Here is a 15,794-nt window from a genome sequence, read left to right on the forward strand (position 1 = left end):
CATGTTTCAAGCATGCATATCCATTTTGAAAACATTTATAGAAGAAATCTCTTTCTTATAAAATTCCAACCTATTAGGGTCGAACTAGTGGAATTTCCCAAACGTGGATACCAAAATTTTTGTGTTGATTTGTGGTGTGTGAATAAATATTCTTTACGTACATTTGTTATTGCTTTAATTTTTTTCCCTTCATAAACTCTAAAATTTTCATTTTGTTGTGATCTATTTGCCTTATTTGTTTACGTGATGAATGGTGAGCGAAAAGTCAAAGTTTTTATTTAAGAAAAAAGTATACATCTAAAATAGAAATGCACAATGCACAAATATAGAGAGATAATTTCAGAAAGTGTCAATAATTTTTAGGGATTGTAAACTCTTTTTAGTTTTTATAGATTAGGTTTTGCAATCATCGGGGAAAAGAGGGAGAAGGAGGAGGAGGGAGGGGAGGGATTTGTAACTGAGTATTGACTCCGAATCCATAAGTTATTTTTAAAAAAATTATAGCCCGTTACGCATGATAAATCACTTTAGAATCATCTATGATTGTCAGGTCAGCTTTTTGTAAATGGGCAAAATAATTGCTTGTTTGACTCGGGTAAATATCCCACCGCACGTTCACTTGAAAATTTAATGAGCGTTTGTTATTCTCTTTACAAGGTTTTGATCTGTAGGTCATTTGTGTCCTTAACATGTTTCAAGCATGCATATCGATTTTTAAAACATGTGTAGAAGAAATCGCTTTCTTGTAAAATTTCAAGGTATTAGGGTTGAACTAGTGAAATTTCCCAAACGTGGATAACAAAACTTTTATGTTCATTTGTTGAGTGTGAATAAATTTTCGTTGCTTAGATTTTTTATTGCTTAAATTTTTTATTTACATAAAATCAAAAAATTTCAATTTGTTATGATCTATTTGCCTTTTTTGTTTACAGGATGAAGGGAGAGCGAAAACTCAAAGTTTTAATTGAAGAAAAAAGTATACATGTAAAATGGAAATGGACAATGAACAAATGTAGAAAGAGATAATTCCAAAGACTCTCTGTAATTTTTAGGGATTGTAAACTATTTTTAGTATTTATATATTTGGTTTTGCAATCGTCGGGGAAAATGGGGAGGCGGTGGATTTTTAACTAAGTGTTGACTCCCAATCCATAAGTCATTTCTTAAAAAAATATAGCTCGTTACGCGTGATACATCACTTTAGAATCATCTATGATTCTTAGGTCAAATTTTTGTAAATGGGCAAAATAATGGCTTGTTTGACTCGGGGCACCCCACGTTCACTTGAGAATTTTATGAGCGTTTGTTATTCTCTTTAAAAGGTTTGGATCCATAGGTCATTTGAATCTTTAACATGTTTTAGGCATGCATATCCATTTTTAAAACACGTGTAGAACAAATCTCTTTCTTTTAAAATTCTAGGCTTTTGGGGTTGAACTAGTGGAATTTCCCAAACTTTTGTGTTCATTTTTTATGTTTGAATAAATTTTCTTTACTTACATTTGTTATTGTTTTAAATTTTTTCCATACATAAAATCTAAAATTTTCATTTTGTTGTGATCTATTTGCCTTTTTAGTTTACGTGATGAAGGGAGAGAGAAAACTCAAAGTTTTGATTTAAGAAAAAAGTATACATCTAAAATGGTAATGCACAATGCACAAATGTAGTGAGAGATAATTCCAAAGAGTGTCTGTAATTTTTAGGGATTGTAAACTCTTTTTCGTTTTTATATATTAAGTTATGCAATCATCCGGGAAAAGGGGGAGGCAGGGGATTTTTAACTAAGTGTTCACACCCAATCCATAAGTCATTTCTTACAAATATATAGCCCATTACGCGTGATAAATCACTTTACAATCATCTATTATTGTTATATCAGGATTTTTTAAATGGGCAAAATAATGGCTTGTTTGACTCGGGAAAATATCCCACCGCACGTTAGCTTGAGAATTTAATGAGAATTTGTTATTCACTTTAAAAGGTTTGGATCCATAGGTGATTTGCATCTTTGACATGTTTAGAGCATGCATATCCATTTTTAAAACATGTGTCGAGGAAATCTCTTTCTTATAAAATTTCAAGCTATTAGGGTTGAACTAGAGGAATTTCCCAAACTGGGATATCAAAACTTTTGTGTTCATTTGTGGTGTGACAATAAAATTTCTTTCCTCACATTTGTTATTGTTTTAAAATTTTTCCAAACATAAACTCTAAAATTTTCATTTAGTTGTGATCTGTTTGCCTTTTTTGTTTACGTGATGAAGGGAGAGCGAAAACTCAAAGTTTTGATTTAAGAAAAAAGTATACATCTAAAATGAAAAAAAAAATGCACAATTGTAGTGAGAGATAATTCCAAAGAGTGTCTGTAATTTTTATGGATTGTAAACTCTTTTTCATTTTTATATATTAGGTTTTGCAATCATCAGGGAAAAGGGGGAGGCGGGGGATTTTTAACTGAGTGTTGACTCCCAATCCATAAGTCATTTCTTAAAAAAATATAGCCCATTACACGTGATAAATCACTTTACAATCATCTATGATTGTTAGGTCAGGATTTTGTAAATGGGCAAAATAATGGTTTGTTTGACTCAAAAAAATATCCCACCGCACGTTCAATTGACAATTTAAAGAGTGTTTGTTATTCTCTTTAAAAGGTTTGGATCTGTAGATCATTTGCATCTTTAACAAGTTTCAAGTGCGCATATGCATTTTTAAAACATGTCTAGAAGAAATATCTTTCTTATAAATATCCAAGCTACTAGGGTCGAACTAGTTGAATTTCCCAAACGTGGATAACAAAACCTTTGCGTTCATTTGTGGTGTGTGAATAAATATTCTTTACATACATTTCTTATTGCTTTAATATTTTTCCCCACATAAACTCTAAAATTTTCATTTTGTTCTGATCTATTTGCCTTATTGGTTTACGGGATGAAGGGAGAGTGAAAAGTCAAAAGTTTTCATTTAAGAAAAAAGTATACATCTAAAATGGAAATGCACAATGCACAAATGTAGAGAGAGATAATTCCAAAAAGTGTCTATAATTTTAAGGGATTGTAATCTCTTTTTAGTTTTAATATATTAGGTTTTGAAATCGTGGGGGAAAAGGGGAAGGTGAAGGATTTTTAACTGAGTGTTGACTCCCAATCCATAAGTCATTTCTTACAAAACTATAGCCCGTTATGCATGATAAATCACTTTCCAATCATCTATGATTGTTCGGTCACTTTTTGTCAATGGGCAAAATAAACGCTTGTTTTACTCGGGTCACCGCACGTTCAATTGAGAATGTAGTGAGGGTTTGTTATTCTCTTTTTGTTATTCTCTTTAAAAGGTTTGGATCCATATGTCATTTGTATCTTTAACATGTTTCAAGCATGAATATCTATTTTTAAAACATGTGTAGAAGAAATCTCTTTCTTTTAAAATTCCCGGCTTTTGGGGTTGAACTAGTGGAATTTCCCAAACTAGGATAACTAAACTTTTGTGTTCATTTGTGGTGTGTGAATAAATTTTCTTTTCTTACATTTGTTATTGTTTAAAATTTTTTCCATACATAAAATCTAAAATTTTCATTTTGTTGTGATCAATTTGCCTTTTTTGTTTACGGGATGAAGGGAGAGGGAAAACTCAAAGTTTTGACTTCAAAAAAAAGTATACATCTAAAATGGAAAGGCACGATGCACAAATGTAGAGAGACATAATTCCGTAGAGTGTCTGTAATTTTTACGGATTGTAAACTCTTTTTAGTTTTTATATAGTAGGTTTTGCAATCGTCGTGGAAAAGGGGGAGGCGGGGGATTTTTAATTGAGTGTAGACTCCCTATACATAAGTCATTCTAACAAAAATATAGCCCTTTATGCATGGTAAATCACTTTACAATATTCTATGATTGTTTGGTTAGCTTTTTGTTAATGGGGAAATTAATGGCATGTTTGACTCGAGTAAATATCCCACTGCATGTTCACTTGAGAATTTAATGAGCATTTGTTATTCTCTTTAAAAGGTTTGGATCCAAAGGTTATTTATATCTTTAACATGTTTCAATCATGCATATCCATTTTTAAAACATGTGTAGAAGAAATCTCTTTCTTTTAAAATTCCCAGCATTTGGGGTTGAACTAGTGGAATTTCCCAAACTTGGATAACAAAACTTTTGTGTTCATTTGTGGTGTGTGAATAATTTTTTTTTACTTGAGAATTAATTGTGCATTTGTCATTCTCTTTAAAAGGTTTGGATCCGTAGCTCATTTTCATCATGAACATATTTCAAGCATGCATATCCATTTTTAAAACATGTGTAGAAGAAATCTCTTTCTTATAAAATTAGAAGCTATTTGGGTCGAACTAGCGGAATTTTGAAAATGAGGATAACAAAACTTTTGTGTTCATTTGTTGTGTGTGAATAAATTTTCATTACTTAAATTTGTTATTGCTTTAATTTTTTTCCATATATAAACTCTAAAATTTTCATTTTGTTGTGATCTATTTGCCTTTTTTGTTTACAGGATGAAGGGAGAGCGAAAACTCAAAGTTTTGATTTAGGAAAAAAATATACATCTAAAATGGAAATGCACCATGCAAAAATGTAGAGAGAGATAATTCCAAAGAATGTCTTTAATTTTTAGCAATTGTAAAATCTTTTTAGTTTTTACATATTAGGTTTTGCAATCGTCGGTGAAAAGGGGGAGGTGGGGGGTTTTTAACTGAGTGTTAACTCCTCTTCCATAAGTCATTTCTTACAAAAATATAGCCCGTTACACGTGATAAATCACTTTAAAATAATCTATGATTGTTAGGTCAGCTCTTTGTCAATGGGCAAAATAATGGCCTATTTGACTCAGGTAAATATCCCACCGCACGTTTACTTGAGAATTTAATGTGCGTTTGTTATTCTGTTTAAAAGGTTTGGATCCATAGGTCATTTGTATCTTTAAAATGTTTCAAGCATGCATATCCATTTTCAAAATATGTGTAGAAGAAATCTCCTTCTTATTAAATTCCAAGGTATTAAGGTTGAACTAGTGGAATTTCCTAAACAAGGATAACAAAAATTTTGTGTTCATTTGTGGTGTGTGAATAAATTTTATTTACATACATTTGTTATTTTTTTAAATTTTTTTCGAACATAAACTCTAAAGGTTTCATTTTTTTGTGATGAAGGGAGAGTGAAAACTCAAAGTTTTGATTTAAGAAAAAAGTATACATCTAAAATGGAAATGCACAATGCACAAATGTAGAGAGAGATAATTCAAAAGAGTGTCTAAAATTTTTAGGGATTGTAAACTCTTTTTAGTTTTTATATATAAGGTTTTTCAATCGTCTAGGAAAAGGGGGAGGCTGGGGATTTTTAACTGAGTGTTGACGCCAAATCCATAAGTCTATCTTACAAAAATATAGCCCATTATGCTTGAAAAACCAATTTTCAATCATATATGATTGTTAGGTCTGTTTTTTTTGTAAATGGCCAAAATAATGGATTGTTTGACTCGGGTAAATATCCCACTGCACGTTCACTTGACAATTTAAGGAGAGTTTATTATTCTCTTTGAAAGGTTTGGATCCATAGGTCATTTGAATCTTGAACATGTTTCAAGCATGCATATCCATTTTTAAAACATGTGTAGAAGAAATCTCTTTCTTATAAAATTCCAAGCTATTCTAGTTGAACTAGTGGAATTTCCAAAACTTGGATACCAAAACTTTTGTGTTCATTTGGGTTTGTGAATAAATTTTCTTCACTTACATTTATTATTGTTTTAATTTTTTTCCGTGCATAAACTCTAAAATTTTCATTTTGTAGTGATCTATTTACGTTTTTTGTTTAGAGGATGAAGGCAGAACGAAAACTCAAAGTTTTGATTTAAGAAAAAAGTATACATCTAAAATGGAAATGCACAATCCACATATGTGGAGAGAGATCATTCCAAATAGTGTCTATAACTTTTAAGGATTGTAAACTCTTTTTTAGTTTTTATATATTAGGTTTTGCAATCGTCGTGGAAAAGGGGGTGGCGGGGGATTTTTAACTGAGTGTTGACTCCCAATCCATAAGTCATTTCTTAAAAAAATATAGCCCGTTACGCGTGGTAAATCACTTTACAATCATCTATGATTGTTAGGTCAGATTTTTGTAAAAGGGAAAAATAATGGCTAGTTTGACTCAGGTAAATAACCCACTGCACGTTCACTTGAGAATTTTATGAGCATCTGTTATTCTCTTTAAAAGTTTTGGATCCATAGGTCATTTGTATCTTTAACATGTTTTAAGCATGCATATACATTTTTAAAACATGTGTAGAAGAAATCTCTTTCTTATAAAATTCCAAGCTATTATGTTTGAACTAGTGGAATTTCCCAAACTTGCATAACAAAACTTTTGTGTTCATTTGGGTTTGCGATTAAATTTTATTTACTTACATTTTTTATTGTTTTAATTTTTTTCCATGCTTAAACTCAAAACTTTTTATTTTGGTGTGATCTATTTGACCTTTTTGTTTACAGGATGAAGGCAGAGTGAAAACTCAAAATTTTTATTTTAGAAAAAAGTATACATCTAGAATGGAAATGCACAATATAAAAATGTAGAGAGAGATAATTCCAATGAGTGTCTGTAATTTTTAGGGATTTAAAACTCTTTTTAGTTTTTATATTGTAGGTTTTGCAATAGTCGGGGAAAAGGGGGAGGCGGGGGAATTTTTACTGAGTGTTGACTCCCCATCCATAAGTTACTTCTTACAAAAATATAGCCTGTTACGCATGGTAAATCACTTTACAATCATCTATGATTGTTAGGTCAGATTTTTTTAAAAGGGCAAAATAATGTCTAGTTTGACTCGGGTAAATATCCCACTGCACGTTCACTTGAAAATTTAATGAGCGTTTGTTATTCTCTTTAAAAGGTTTGGGTCCATAGGTCATTTGTATCTTTAACATGTTTCAAGCATGTATATCCATTTTTAAAACATGTGTAGAAGAAATCTCTTTCTAATAAAATTCCAAGCTATTATGTTTGAACTAGTGGAATTTCCCAAACTTGGATAACAAAACTTTTGTGTTCATTTTTATTCTCTTTAAAAGGTTTGGATCCATAGGTCATTTGGATCTTTAACATGTATCGAGGATGCATATCCCATTTTAAAACATGTGTAGAAGAAATCTCTTTCTTATAAAATTCCAAGCAATTAGAATCGAAATAGTTGTATTTGCTAGACTTGGATAACAAAACTTTTGTGTTCATTTGTTTTGTGTGAATAAATTTTATTTTCTTTCATTTTTATTGTTTTTAATTTTTTCCGTACATAAACTCTAAAATTTTCATTTTTTTGTGATATTTTTGCATTCTTTGTTTACGGGATGAAGGGAGAGCGAAAACTCAAAGTTTTTATTTCAGAAGAAAGTATACGTCTAAAATGGAAATGCACAATGCACAAATATAGAGAGAGATAATTCCAAAGTATTTCTGTAATTTTTGGGTGTTGTAAACTCTTTTTAGTTTTTATATCGGGGAAAAGTGGTAGGCGGGGGATTTTTAACTGAGTGTTGACTCCCAATCCATAACTCATTTCTTACAAAAATAGAGTCTATTACGCATGATAAATCACTTTACAATCATCTATGATTGATAGGTCAGATTTTTGTAAATGGGCAAAATAATGGCTTGTTTCACGCGGGTAAATATCCCACCGTTCACTCGATAATTTAATGAGGGTTTGTTCTTCTCTTTAAAAGATTTTGATCCACAGGTCATTTGGATCTTGAACATGTTTCAAGCATGCATATCCATTTTTAAAATATGTGTAGAAGAAATCTCTTTCTTATAAAACTCCACGCTATTAGGGTTGGACTAGTGGAATTTCCCTAACTTGGATAACAAAACTTTTGTGTTCATTTGTGGTGTGAGAATAAATTTTCTTTACTTACATTTGTTATTGTTTAAATTTTTTTCAGTCCATAAACTCAAAATTTTCATTTAAGGAATAAAGTACACATCTAAAATGGAAATGCACAATTCACAAATTCAGAGAGATAATTCCAAAGAGTGTCTGTAGTTTTTAGGGATTCTAAACTATTTTAAGTTTTTTTATAGTTGGTTTTGTAATCGTCGGGGAATAGGGGGAGGCGGGGGATTTTTAACTGAGTGTTCACTCCCAATCTATAACTCATTTCTTACAAAAAAAAAGCCAGTTACGCAGGATAAATCACTTTATAATTATCTATGAGTGTTAGGTCAGTTTTTTTTTAAATGTGCAAAATAATGGCTTGATTGACCCAGGTAAATATCCCACCACACATTCACTCGAGAATTTAATGAGCATTTTTTATTCTCCTTAAAAGGTTTGGATACATAGGTCATTTGCATCTTTAACATGTTTCAAGCATGCATATCAATTTTTAAAACATGTGTAGAAGAAATCTCTTTCATATAAAATTCCAAGCTATTAGGGTTGAACTAGTGGAATTTCCAAAACTTGGATAACAAAACTTTTGTGTTTATTTATGGTGTGTGAATAAATTTTCTTTACATACATTTGTTATTGTTTTAAATTTTTTATGTCGATAAACTCTAAAATTTCAATTTCGTTCTGGTCTTTTTGCCTTTTTTGTTCAAGGGATGAAGGGAGAGAGAAATTCAAAGTTTTGATTTAAGAAAAAAGTATACATCTAAAATGGAAATGCACAGTGAAGAAATGTAGAGAGATAATTCCTAAGAGTGTCTGTAATTTTTAGGGATTGTAAACTCTTTTTAGTTTTTACATATTAGGTTTTGCAATCGTTGGGGAAAAGGGGGAGTTGGGGGATTTTTAACTGAGTGTTGAGTCCCAATACATAAGTCATTTCTTATAAAATATAGCCCGTTACGCGTGATAAATAACTTTACAATTATCTAAGACTATTAGGTAAGCTTTTTGTAAATGTTCACAATAATGGCATGTATGACTCGGGTAAATATCCCGTTGCATGTTCACTTGAGATTTAATGAGCGTTTGTTATTCTCTTTAAAAGGTTTGGATACATAGGTCATTTGCATCTTTAACATGTTTTGAGCATGCATATCAATTTTTAAAACATGTGTAGAAGAAATCTGTTTCTTATAAAATTCCAAGCAATTAGGGTTGAACTAGTAGAATTTCCCAAACTTGGATAACAAAACTTTTGTGTTTATTTGTGGTTTGTGAATAAATTTTATTTACTTACATTTGTTATAGTTTTAAATTTTTTTCGTTCATAAACTCTAAAATTTTCAGTTTGTTGTGATCTTTTTGACTTTTTTGTTTAAGGGATGAAGGAAGAGCGAAAACTCAAAGTTTTGATCTAAGAAAAAAATATACATCTAAAATAGAAATGGACAATGCAAAATTTTAGAGAGTGATAATTCCAAAGAGTGTCTTAAATTTTTAGGGATTGTAAACTCTTTTTAGTTTTCATATATTAGGTTTTGAAGTCGTCGGGGAAAAGGGGGAGGCACAAGATTTTTAACTGAGTGTTGAGTCCCAGTCCATAAGTCCTTTCTTACAAAAATATAGCCCGTTACACATGATAAATCACTTTACAATCATCTATGTTTGTTAGGTAAGCTATTTGTAAATTGGCAAAATAATGGCCTGTTTGACTTGGGAAAATATACCACTGCATGTTCACTTGAGAATTCAATGAGCGTTTGTTATTCTCTTTAAATAGTTTGTATCCATAGGTCATTTTCATCTTTAACATGTTTCATGGATGCTTATCCATTTTTAAAACACGTGTAGAAGAAATCTCTTTCTCATAAAATTCCATGCAATTATGGTTGAGCTAGTGGAATTTACCAAACTTGGATAACAAAACTTTTGTGTTCATTTGTGGCGTGTGAATAAATTTTCTTTACTTACATTTGTTATAGTTTTAAAATTTTTCAGTACATAAACTCTAAAATTTTCATTTCGTTGTGATCTATTTGCCTTTTTTTGTTTACGGGATGAAGGGAGAGCGAAAACTCAAAGTTTTGATTTAAGCAAAAAGTATACATCTAAAATAGAAATGCACAATGCAGAAATGTAAAGAGAGATAATTCCAAAGAGTGTCTGTAATTTTTATGGATTGTAAACTCATTTTAGTTTTTATATATTAGGTTTTGCTATCGTCGGGGAAAAGGGGGAGGCAGTAGATTTTTAACTGAGTGTTGACAATCCATAAGTCATTTCTTACAAAAATATTGCCCGTTACGCGTGATAAATTACTTTACAATCATCTATGATTGTCAGGTCATCTTATTGTAAATGGGCAAAATAATGGCTTGTTTGACTTGTGTAAATATCCCTCCGCACGTTCAGTTGAGAATTTAATGAGCGTTTGGTATTTTCCTTAACTGGTATGGATCCATAAGGTCATTTGCATCTTTAACATGTTTCAATCATGCATATCCATTTTTAAAACATGTGTAGAAGAAATCGCTTTCTTAGAAAATTCCAAGCTATTAGGGTTGAACTGGTGGAATTTCCCAAACTTGGATAACAAAACTTTTTTGTTCAATTGTGGTGTGTGAATAAATTTTCTTTACGTACATAAACACTAAAATTTTCTTTTTGAAGTGATCTATTTGCCGTTTTATTTTACGGGAAGAAGGGAGAGCGAAAAATCAAAGTTTTCATTTAAGAAACAAGAATACATCTAAAATAAAATGCACAATGCACAAATATGGAGAGAGATAATTCCAAAGAGTATCTAAAATTTTTACGGATTGTAAACTCTTTTTAGTTTTTATATATTAGGTTTTCCAATCGTTAGGGAAAAGGGGGAGGCCGGGGATTTTTTACTGAGTGTTGACTCCCAATCCATAAGTCCTTTCTTACAAAAATATAGCCCGTTACATGTGATAAATCACTTTACAATCATCTATGATTGTTAGGTCAGCTTTTTGTAAATTGGAAAAATAATGGCTTGTTTGACTCGGGTAAATATCCCACCGCACTTCACTTGAGAATTTAATGAGCTTTTTTTATTCACTTTAAAACGTTTGGATCCATTGGTGATTTGCATATTGAACATGTTTCAAGGATGCATATCCATTTTTAAAAATGTTTTGAAGAAATATCTTTCTTATAAAATTCCAAGCAATGATGGTTTAACTAGTGGAATTTCCCAAACTTGAATAACAAAATTTTTGTGTTCATTTGTGGTGTATGAATAAATTTTCTTTACTTAAATTTTTTATTGTTTTAAATTTTTTCACTTCATAAACTCTAAACTTTTGATTTTGTTGTGATCTATCAAGCTTCTTTGTCTAGGTGATGAAGGGAGAGCGAAAACTCAAAGTTTTGATTTAATAAAAAAGTATAAATGTAAAATGGAAATGCACAATGCCCAAATGTTGAGAAAGATAATTCCAAAGTGTGTCTATAATATTTAGGGCTTGTAAACTCTTTTTAGTATTTATATATAAGGTTTTTCAATCGTCGGGGAAAAGGGGGAGTCGGGGGATTTTTAATTGAGTGTTGACTCCAAATCCATAAGTCATTTCTTACAGAAATAGAGCCCGTTACGCATGATAAATCACTTTACAATCATCTATGATTGTTAGGTCAGCTTTTTATAAATGGGCAAAAAAATGGCTTGTTTGACCCAAGTAAATATCCCACCACACGTTCACTTAAGAATTTAATGAGTGTTTGTTATTTTCTTGAAAAGGTTTGGATACATAGGTCATTTGCATCTTTAACATGTTTCAACCATGCATATCCATTTTTAAAACATGTGTAGAAGAAATCTCTTTCTTATAAAATTCCAAACTATTAGGGTTGAACTAGTGAAATTTCCCAAACTTGGATAACAAAACTGTTGTGTTGATTTGTGGTGTGTGAATAAATTTTCTTTAATTGCATTTGTAATAGTTTTAAATTTTTTCCGTTCATAAACTCTAAAATTTTCATTTTTTTGTGATCTACTCACCTTTTTTCTTTAAGGGATGAAGGGATAGCAAAATCTTAAAGTTTTGATTTAAAAAAAAGTATACATCTAAAATGGAAATGTATAGTGCAGAAATGTAAAGAGAAATAATTCCAAAGAGTGTCTGTGAGTTTTAGGGATTGTAAACTCTTTTCAGTTTTTATATATTAGGTTTTGCATTCGATAGGGAAAAGGGGAGTCGGGGGATTTTTAACTGAGTAAATATCCCACCACACGTTCACTTAAGAATTTAATGAGTGTTTGTTATTTTCTTGAAAAGGTTTGGATACATAGGTCATTTGCATCTTTAACATGTTTCAACCATGCATATCCATTTTTAAAACATGTGTAGAAGAAATCTCTTTCTTATAAAATTCCAAACTATTAGGGTTGAACTAGTGAAATTTCCCAAACTTGGATAACAAAACTGTTGTGTTGATTTGTGGTGTGTGAATAAATTTTCTTTAATTGCATTTGTAATAGTTTTAAATTTTTTCCGTTCATAAACTCTAAAATTTTCATTTTTTTGTGATCTACTCACCTTTTTTCTTTAAGGGATGAAGGGATAGCAAAATCTTAAAGTTTTGATTTAAAAAAAAGTATACATCTAAAATGGAAATGCACAGTGCAGAAATGTAAAGAGAAATAATTCCAAAGAGTGTCTGTGAGTTTTAGGGATTGTAAACTCTTTTCAGTTTTTATATAGTAGGTTTTGCATTCGATAGGGAAAAGGGGGAGTCGGGGGATTTTTAACTGAGTGTTGACTCCCAATCCATAAGTCATTTCTAACAAAAATAGAGAGCATTACTCATGATAAGTCACTTTACAATCATCTAAGATGGTTAGGTCAGCTTTTTGTAAATGAGCAAAATAATGACTTGTTTGACCCGGGTAAATATCCCACTGCACGTTCACTCAAGAGTTTAATGAGCGTTTGTTATTCTCTTTAAAAGGTTTGGATCCCTAGGTCATTTGCATCTTTAACATGTTTCAAGCATGCATATCCATTTTTAAAACATGTGTAGAAGAAATCTCTTTCTTATAAAATTCCAAGCTATTAGGGTTGAACTAGTGGAATTTCCCAAACTTGGATAACAAATTTTTTGTGTTCATTTGTGGTGTGGAAATAAATTTTCTTTACTTACATTTTTTATAATTTTAAATTGTTTCCATTAATAAACTCTAAAATTTTCTTTTTGTTGTGATCTATTTGCCTTTTTTGTTTAAGGGATGAAGAGAGAGCGAAAATTTAAAGTTTTGATTTAAGAAAAAAGTATACATCGAAAATGGAAATCCACAATGCAGAAATGTAAAGAGAAATAATTCCAAAGAGTGTCTATAAGTTTTAGGGATTGTAAACTCTTTTTAGTTTTTATACATTAGGTTTTGCAATCGTCGGGGAAAAGGGGGAATCGTGGGATTTTTAACTGAGTGTTGACTCCCAATCCATAAGTCATTTCTTACAAAAAATATAGCCCATTGCGCATGATAAATCACTTTACAATTATCTAAGATTGTTAGGTCAGCTTTTTGTAAATGGGTAAAATAATGGCTTGTTTGACTCGGGAAAATATCCCTCGGCACGTTCACTTGAGAATTTAATGAGGGTTTGTTATTTTCTTTAAAATATTTGGATCCATTAGTAATTTGCATCATTAATATGTTTCAAGCATGCATATCCTTTTTTAAAACATGTGTACCGGAAATCTCTTTCTTATAAAATTCCAAGCTATAAGGGTTGAACTAGTAGAATTTCCAAAACTTGGAAAAGAAAACTTTTGTGTTCATTTGTGGTGTGTAAAAATTTTCTTTAGTTAAATTTGTTATTTTTTAAAATTTTTTCCATACTTAAACTCTAAAATTTTTATTTTGTTGTGATCCTTTTGCCTTTTTTGTTTACGGGATGAAGGGAGAGCGAAAACTCAAAGTTATGATTTAAGAAAAAAGTATACAACTAAAATGGAAATGGACTATGCAAAAATATAGAGAGAGATAATTCATAAGAGTGTCTGTAATTTTTAGGGATTGTGTACTCTTTTTAGTTTTTATATAGCTGGTTTTGCAATCGTCGAGGACAAGGGGGTGGCGGGGGATTTTTAACAGAGTGTTGACACAGAATCCATAAGTCATTTCTGACAAAATATAGCCCGTTACGCGTGATAAATCACTTAACAATGATCTAAGATTGTTAGGTCAGCTTTTTGAAAATGAGCAAAATAATGGCTTCTCTGACACAGGTAAATATCCCACTACACGTTCACTTGAGAATATAATTAGTGTTTCTTATTCTCTTTAAAAGGTTTGGATCCATATGTCATATACATCTTTAACATGTTTCAAGCATGCATATCCAGTTTTAAAACATGTGGAAGAAATCTCTTTCATATAAAATTTCAAACTATTACGGTTGAACTAGTGGAATTTCCCAAACTTGGTGAACAAAACTTTAATGTTCAGTTGTGGAGTGTGACTAAATTTTCTTTACTTACATTTGTTATTTTTCTAAATTTTTTTCGGACATAAACTCTAAAATTTTCATTTTGTTGTAATCAATTTACCTTCTTTGTTTACAAAATGAAGGGAGAGTGAAAACTCAAAGTTTTGATTGAATAAAAAAGAACACATCTAAAATAGAAATGCACAATGCACAAATGTAGAGAGAGATTATTCCAAAGAGTGTCAGTAATTTATAGGGATTGTAAACTCTTTTTAATTTTTATATAGTAGGTTTTGCAATCATCGAGGAAAATGGGGAGGCGGGGGATTTTTAACTGAGTGTTGACTCCCAATACATAAGTCATTTCCTAGAAAAATATAGCCTGTTACGCGTGATAAATCACTTTACAATCATCTATGATTGTTAGGTCAGCTCTTTGTAAATGTGCAAAATAATGGCTTGTTTGACTCGGTTAAATATCCTACCGCACTTTCACTTGTGAATTAATGGGCATTTGTTATTCTCTTTAAAAGATTTGGATCCACAGGTCATTTTCATCTTTAACATTATTCAAGCATGCATATCAATTTTTAAAATATGTGTAGAAGAAATCTCTTTCTAATTAAATTCCAAGCCATTGGGGTTGAATAAGTGGAATTTCCAAAACTTGGATAAGAAAACTTTTCTGTTCATTTCTGGTGTGTGAATAAATTTTCTTTAACTACATTTGTTATTGTTTTAAAATTTTTCCATACATAAACTCTAAAATTTTATTTTGGTGTGATCTATTTGCCTTTGTTGTTTACAAGATGAATGGAGAGCGAAAATTCAAAGCTTTGATTTAAGAAAAAAGTAAACATCTAAAATGGAAATGCACAATGCAGAAATGTAGAGAGAGATAATTCCGAAGTGTGTCTGTAATTTTTAGTGTTGTAAACTCGTTTTAGTTTTTATAAATTAGGTTTTTCAATTGTCGGGGAAACGGGGGAGGCAGGGGATTTTTAACAGAGTGTTGACTCCCAATCCATAAGTCATTTCTTACAAAAATATAGCCCGTTACGCGTGATAAATCTCATTGTAACAATCTATGATTGTTAGGTCAGCTTTTTGTAAATGGGCAAAATAATGGCTTATTTGACTTGGGTAAATATCCCACCGTACGTTCACTTGAGAATTTAATGAGCGTTTGTTTCTCTTTAAAAGGTTTGGATCCATAGGTCATTTGCATCTTTAACAAGTTTCAAGCATGCATATCCTTTTTTAAAACATGTGTAGAAGAAATCTTTTTCTGATAAAATTGCACGCTATTAGAGTTAAAATAGAGGAATTTCCCAAATTAGGATAACAAAACTTTTGTGTTCATTTTTGGTGTGTGAATAAATTTTCTTTACAGACACTTGTTATTTTTTTAAATTTTTTCCATACTTAAA

The sequence above is a fragment of the Aristolochia californica genome, unplaced genomic scaffold (assembly GCF_029961685.1).
Source record: "Aristolochia californica isolate CCGP_79_NKW_82.1479 unplaced genomic scaffold, dmAriCali1.0.hap1 SCAF_11, whole genome shotgun sequence".
NCBI lineage: Eukaryota > Viridiplantae > Streptophyta > Magnoliopsida > Piperales > Aristolochiaceae > Aristolochia > Aristolochia californica.